The sequence below is a fragment of the Hordeum vulgare genome, chromosome 2H (genome assembly GCF_904849725.1).
Source record: "Hordeum vulgare subsp. vulgare chromosome 2H, MorexV3_pseudomolecules_assembly, whole genome shotgun sequence".
Lineage (NCBI taxonomy): Eukaryota > Viridiplantae > Streptophyta > Magnoliopsida > Poales > Poaceae > Hordeum > Hordeum vulgare.
This window is the reverse complement of record NC_058519.1, coordinates 620,328,453-620,334,565: the sequence shown is the minus strand read 5'-3', so window position 1 is coordinate 620,334,565 and position 6,113 is coordinate 620,328,453.

Genomic DNA, 6,113 nt, shown 5'->3' with positions numbered 1-6,113 from the left:
TGCCCGTAAGTTTGTCTTGTCTTGTGACAAATGCCAAAGAATAGGGAATATCAGTAAGCGTCAGGAAATGCCTATGAACTATTCACTTGTCATTGAACCATTTGATGTCTGGGGCTTTGATTATATGGGACCCTTCCCGAGTTCCAATGGGTACACTCACATCTTAGTTGTTGTTGATTACGTTACTAAGTGGGTAGAAGCTATCACCACTAAAAATGTTGATCACCACACCTCTATTAAGATGCTTAAAGAAGTCATTTTCCCAAGATTTGGAGACCCTAGATATTTGATGACTGATGGTGGTTCACACTTCATTCATGGTGTTTTCCTTAAGATGCTCGCTAAGTATGATGTCAACCATAGAGTTGCATCTCCTTATCATCCTCAGTCTAGTGGTCAAGTGGAGTTGAGTAATAGGGAGATCAAATTGATCCTACAAAAGACCGTCAATAGATCTCGAAAGAATTGGTCTAGCAAACTTGACGATGCACTATGGGCTTATAGGACTCCTTATAAGAATCCCATGGGCATGTCACCGTATAAAATGGTTTACGGTAAGGCCTGTCATTTACCTCTTGAGCTGGAACACAAAGCTTATTGGGTAATCAAAGAGCTCAACTTCGATTTCAAACTTTCCAGTGAGAAGCGGTTGTTTGATATCAACTCATTAGATGAATGGAGGGCCCAGGCATATGAGAATGCCAAGTTGTTCAAGGAAAAGGTTAAGAGATGGCACGACAAACGAATACAGAAACGAGAGTTCAATGTAGGTGATCATGTCCTGCTATACAATTCTCGTTTAAGATTCTTCGCAGGCAAGCTTCTCTCTAAATGGGAAGGTCCTTACGTTATCGAGGAAGTATATCGTTTCGGTGCTATCAAAATCAATAACACGGAAGGAAATTTTCCTAGAGTGGTAAATGGGCAAAGAATCAAGCATTACATCTCTGGTACTCCCATAAATGTTGAGACCAATATTATCAATGTCATAACTCCAGAGGAGTACATAAGGGATGTTTATCAGCCTGTTTCAGACCCTGAAAACGAAGAGGTATCTGTTTCGGTAAGAAATTGGACTCCGACGCTTTTCCAATAGGAAATTTCCTCCGTTTTGGAATTTTTGGAAACTTAGAAAAATAAAAAGCAGTCCGGAGAGCGCGCGAGGCGGCCACAAGCTTGGCCACCGCCACCCCCTGGTGGCAGAGAGAGGGCTTGTGGGCACCTCGTGTGCCTCCCGGACTCCGTTTTCTTACGGAGCACTCCTTCTGGTCCAGAAAAAATCAATATATATTCGCCCGAAGGTTTTGATCTCCGTATCGCGCAGTTTTCCTCTGTTTTCGTTTCGAGCTTGTTGCCTGCCGCAGATTTAGAGCAAAGATGTCTCAGGAATCTGTTGGGGAGAATGATCTTCACCAAGTTCTTGAAGAAGTAGATGCTGATCTGAAAATAGTAGAAGTCACGGAAGCCAGGGACCAAGCTAAGGAGAAAACCCAAGCTAGGGAGGAAGTTCAACCTATGTTCAACATTGAAGACATTGAAGGAGTAGATTTTCTCCAACCCTTCCTCCACGTGTTGTCTCCATCCTTGATTGAACTCTTGAGGTTTTGCGAAACAACTCGTGCTCGCAATATTTCCCTTTCTCGTGAAGTTGTTTTGCTGGAAAACCATGTCACAGATCTCAAAGGTATAAATCAAAGATTGATAGCTCTCTTGGAATCAAAGGCAACAACTCCACCACCATCACCACCAAAGGAAGACAACTAAGCATTGGTATGGGCAATCCCCTTGGCTTCTGCCAAGCTTGGGGGAGTTGCCCTCGTATCATATCACCTTTATATCTTTTGCTTTTACCTTTGTTTTAGTTCTTTCTTTTTCAGTTTTTATTTCTTCTCTTAGAGAAATAAGTCTTTAGTGTTTAGTTTGAGTCTTTTGCTTTGTCTATCCCCCGATGTATTCGAGCTTACGAGCTATATAATAAAGAGTATCTTAGTCAAGGGCTTTGCTTTGTGCCATGATTGAAAGTATGAAAAGAACGATAGCATGAAAGATCATGAGACGATCTTATGGAAAGTGATAACTTCACTTATGACACGTATGATGATTGAAACTTGTTGAGAATAAATCAATATAGACCCCAGTCATTGTTGCAATTAATAAGAAGTAATAAGGAAAGAGAGGTTCACATACAAATATATCATCTTAGACACTTTTTACAATTGTGAGCACTCACCAAACTATTATATGCTTAGGAGTAGATGTTGGACAAGGAAGACAACATAATGAATTGTGTTTGCTTGGTTCCAAACAATGTTATATGATTAGAGATCCCTTAGCATGTGACGATTGCTTCCACCTCATATTAGCCAAAACACCCGCACCAAGTAGAGATACTACTTGTGCATCCATAAATCTCCAACCGAGTTTTGCCATGAGAGTCCACCATACCTACCTATGGATTGAATAAGATCCTTCAAGTAAGTTGTCATCGGTGCAAGCAATAAAAATTACTCTCTAATTTGTATGATCTATTAGTTTGTGGAAAATAAGCTTTGTACGAACCTGTGATGAGGAAGACATAAAAGCGACAGACTGCATAATAAAGTTCTTTATCACAGGAGGCAATATAAAGTGACGTTCCTCCGCACTAAGAGGACACGCATTCAAACCTCAAAAGCGCATGACAACCTCTGCTTCCCTCTGCGAAGGGCCTATCTTGTACCTTTACTTTTTGCCCTTGTAAGAGTCATGGTGATCTTCACCAATTCCCTATTTTTGCCTTCGTCTTGGCTACCGTCACATGCTTGGGAAAGATCTATATTCATATATCAACTTGGACTTGAGTACTTATGCTTTATTGTTGTTGACTTTACCCTTGAGGTAAAAAGTTGGGAGGCAAAACTATAAGCCCCTATCTTCCTCTGTGTCCAGCTGAAACTTTGACACCATGAGTACCACGTGAGTTGTAACAATTGTGGAAAACAAAAGAGATGATTGAGTATGTGGATTTGCCTTACAAGCTCTTACTTGACTCTTTCTGATGTTGTGATAAATTGCAATTGCCTCAATGACTTTGGACTGTTGTTGGTTACTTCTCGGTAAGGTTTTTGCTTCATACTTTGCTTTGTGAAGTAATTGTTACTTTTCCCATAAGAATCTTTATGATGTATTGTTGTTCTATGTGTGATCATGATGCCCTCATGTCCGTATTATGTTTTATCGACACCTTAGTCCCTCAACATGTGGACATGTTTATGGAACTTGGTTTTCGCTTGAGGACAAGCGAGGTCTAAGCTTGGGGGAGTTGATACGTCCATTTTGCATCATGCTTTCATGTTGATATTTATTGCTTTATGGGCTGTTATATTACTTTGTGGTACCATATTTATACCTTTTCTCTCTTATTTTGCAAGGTTTCTTTGAAGAGGGAGAATTCAGGCAGCTGGAATTATGGACTCGAAAAGGAGCAAATCTTAGTCCACTATTCTGCACATCTCCAAATGCCCTGAAAAGTTACGTGGAATTTTTTGGGATTTTATAAAAAATACTAGGCGAAAGAAGTACCGGAGGGGGGCTACCAGGGCGCCACAAGCCGTGCCACCTCCACCCCCTGGTGGCGGAGGGCAAGCTTGTGAGCTCCCTGACGGCCCACTAGCCCCCCTCTTTTGCTATATGAAGGGTTTCGTTCCAGAAAAAATCAATCGGGAGCTTTTTCGTGGTTTCGCCGCCTCCACGAGGCGAAACTTGAGCAGATCCAATCTAGAGCTCCGGCAGGACGATCCTGCCGGGGAAACTTTCCTCCCGGAGGGGGAAATCGTCGCCATCGTCATCACCAACACTCCTCTCGTCGGAGGGGAGGCATCTTCATCAACATCTTCATCAGCACCATCTCCTCTCCAATCCCTAGTTTATCTCTTGTAACCAATCTCCATCTCACGACTCCGATTGGTACTTGTAAGGTTACTAGTAGTGTTGATTACTCTTCGTAGTTGATGCTAGTTGGATTACTTGGTGGAAGAGTTTATGTTCAGATCCTTGATGCTATTCATTACACCTCTGATCATGATTATGATTATGCTTTGTGAGTAGTTACTTTTGTTCCTGAGGACATGGGATAAGTCATGTTAATAATAGTCATGTGAATTTGATATCCGTTCGGTATTTTGATATGATGTATGTTGTTTTTCCTCTAGTGGTGTTATGTGAACGTCGACTACATAACACTTCACCATATTTGGGCCTAAAGGAAGGCATTGGGGAGTAGTAAGTAGATGATGGATTGCTGGAGTGACAGAAGCTTAAACCCCAGTCTATGTGTTGCTTCATGATGGACTGATTTGGATCCACTAGTTTAATGCTATGGTTAGACGTTGTCTTAATTCTTCTTTCGTAGTTGCGGATGCTTGCAAGAGGGGTTAATCATAAGTGGGATGCTTGTCCAAGTAAGGGCAGTACCCAAGCGTCGGTCCACCCACATATCAAACTATCAAAGTAACGAGCGTGAATCATATGAACATGATGAAACTGGCATGTGAGAAATTCTCGTGTGTCCTCGGGAGAGTTTTTCCTCCTATAAGACTTTGTTCAGGCTTGTCCCTTGCTACAAAAGGGATTGGGCCACTTGCTTTACCATTGCTACGACTTGTTACTTGTTACTTTTCGCTTGTTACGTTTCACCTCACTACACCATCACTTGTTACCGCTATTTTCAGTGCTTGTAGTTATTACCTTGCTGAAAACCGTTTATCAGAGCCTTCTGCTCCTCGTTGGGTTCGACACTCTTATTTATCGGAAGGACTACGATTGATCCCCTATACTTGTGGGTGATCACCGCACAAATCAAACGATGCATGGAATTAATAGCCCCTAAGCCATTTTTAACTATTTTTGTGTTTATTTATTGAACTTCACACATCAGACGAGTTTAACCATGAGGTCTAAAGCTTAATACTTGGAAAATGCAACAAATATAATTAATATTTGTGTCCAACATTATGTACATAATCAATACTAGCGTTGGCATCGATATCTCACGCGTAATGCGTGGAGGTCCTGAATATATGCGAAGTTAAAACTATACCACTCACCTTCAGTACATTTTTCTAAATAATCATTGAATGTGTTACATATGTATTATGCATACCTTACAATACAACACATATAGACCAAATATTTATTTCCCCTCTCACAAGGCGACTAGGAAAAAAACCTTACTCCCCTTGATCTCAATCGATGATTCTGTTGGTTTGTCCCCCCCCCCCTCGTTCCGCCGTTCTGGTGACCAGTGATGGGAAAGGGAATCACGTGCCTTTTCTCGTGCTAGTATATAAGATAGGGTTTTATTTCCACGCATGGTAGTGCCAGACCAAATGTCGATGCTTCTTCTTCTAGTCAATCCTCTAGGATGTGATCCTCGTGAAGTCATGTCCATCAAGGCAGAATAGCGAGAGCTCTAGCATAGATTCCTGTTAGGTCCTAGGCGCAACAAGATTAGGGTTTCTTATCGTGCGTACTTGACTGTCATCTTTGGCGTCGGGCTCTTTGGATCGATTCAAGGGTGTAACAAAGCATTGGTCCTTAGGGGTACATGCACGAATACTTCCCGAATGTCATCGACAAGGTGAGGCCGCCTCCGGTAGGAAGCGGTGATAATGGCGTGTCGGCAACAGTGGTCGTTCGATGGTCCACATACCTCAATGTAAATTTTATTATGTTGGGGTATGCTTTGTACTTATGACGAACCTTAATAATATATATGCTTCCTTTAATAAATTATATCATTTATTGTAGTTATAGACTAGTGATCGCAATTACATCCTTAAACTTGTGGAAATGTCCCAAAAATGTGATGCTCTTGTGAATTAGAGTGAGTGACAAGGCCACTAGGAAATTTATGAATATAATCCATAACATATCCAATATTTTCATGTGTGCTCCCTCCGATTTTGACATATTTAAAAATTGCTAAGAATTATTTTCAAATTTTTTTCTAAGAATTGTAAAATAACATAATATTAATACTACATGTATCTATCATGTTGCAAATTTTGAGGAAAAAAGGTAGTTCAACTCAAATTCGAACTTACGGTGAGACAATTAGTAGATATTTTATCTAT